Genomic DNA, 1,549 nt, shown 5'->3' on the forward strand with positions numbered 1-1,549 from the left:
CCCTTGTGTTTTAACCGATTCTAAAGCAATGGTAAATGACCAAATTTGGAATGTACTGAAATTATAGTTGTATTTTGCTCAAATCTCTAGAAATATGCACAAGATGTACTTTGATGAGAGCAACCATTTGATCCGAAGAGACATGATCCAGCCTATCACTGAAAGTGACCCTAAAGTGGAGGTGATGGTATCTTTCAGACTGCAGATTATTGACTGTATGTTTGTTTTTACTCCATGTGTAACTCTGTGTCGTTTTATCTGTCGAACTGCTTTGCTTTATCTTGGTCAGGTCGCAATTGTAAATGAGAACTTGTTCTCAACTTGCCTACCTGGTTAAATAAAGGTAAAATAAAATAAATAAATAAATAAAACTGCATTGTATGCACACTATACTGTATGTATTTGTACAGTGAGGAACTGACATGTGTGTGGACCTCTTTTTTGACCCCATAGGTCAGGAGGTTAAAGTGTCCGTTACTGATGGTCGTTGGAGAAGCTGACCAGAACTGTGCCACCGCAGAATCTGTCCAGGATGTAAGTACTGTACAGGAGCAATTAGTGTTAAGCGCCTTGCTCAAGATATATTTTTCACCTAGTCACCTCAGGGATTCAAACCAGCAACCTTTCAGTTAATGGCCCAACACTCTTAACCACTAGGCTACCTGCCACTACCTGATAATGCATACATAGACCTACATTGATTACAGTATAAGTTGGCACGCTAAAAGGCCTATCCCAGATATCACCTGACCTCTGACCTCTATGCACAGTACAGTATGTTGGAGAGGGCAGGGAACGCTGACAACTGTGTCCTACCCTGGGGCTGGTCACCTGATCAAACCTTTCTACTCTCCTCACTTCCGCTCTAGCACCTTCCTTAGGCTTTACACCAAGAACAGGGTAAAAAGTGAGGGATTTTACAGAGCATCTCTCATCTGCTCTTACTTACTGTAAGGCTAGATCAAGGACCCAGTCGATAGTATCCCTAGACATTACACATGACATTATAAGTCTTTGAAAGGGATTGTTTTTCATGAATATTTTTACCCTACTGTAAAACTGTGATGTGTTGCAGTGATCATGTTGTGGGGAGGGGAGTCCAAATGGAGGAGGATCCTGGATCCTGGAGTTCCTTAAGAAGAACCTGTACCAAAGACAGGACCCCTCTGTCCCCTCAGAGCTGTGAGATCCTCCTGGACTATCTCCATTATAGTCGTCGCTTCTCCAGCTTCATTATCTGTCAGGGCCCTATTCTTGAAATTAAAGAGAGAAGATATTGGTTGGATTTGTTTTTACTCACCAGGTGGCAGCATTGTACAGTCTCTTAAATGACTGGTCTGCTGCTCGTAGGTGTCATAGTAGTCAATGTCCTGACAATTACAAGGAGGAAGAAGAGAAGATGGTCGACATCCGCCTTTCATCAATGTCCTTATGGGGAAGCCTTTCTGTTTAAAGACCTTGGGTCAGACCTTGGCTGCTCGGTCACGGTTGAGTTGCGGTCTTCTAGCCAGTCTTGTTTGGATTCCAAACTCCTGTGAGGTGATATGAA

The 1,549-nt window shown here is 42.9% G+C and overlaps 1 long non-coding RNA gene across 1 annotated transcript; it reads left to right on the forward strand.

Moving 5' to 3' along the window:
• The first annotated feature begins 393 nt into the window (after window positions 1–393).
• Window positions 394–1,279, forward strand: LOC116375213 (uncharacterized). The gene is made up of 2 exons (XR_004210942.1): window positions 394–534; window positions 1,076–1,279. It is a non-coding gene; the product is annotated as an uncharacterized LOC116375213 (long non-coding RNA).
• The last annotated feature ends 270 nt before the right edge of the window (window positions 1,280–1,549 follow it).

This window comes from Oncorhynchus kisutch, linkage group LG9 (genome assembly GCF_002021735.2).
Source record: "Oncorhynchus kisutch isolate 150728-3 linkage group LG9, Okis_V2, whole genome shotgun sequence".
Taxonomy (NCBI): Eukaryota; Metazoa; Chordata; class Actinopteri; order Salmoniformes; family Salmonidae; genus Oncorhynchus; species Oncorhynchus kisutch.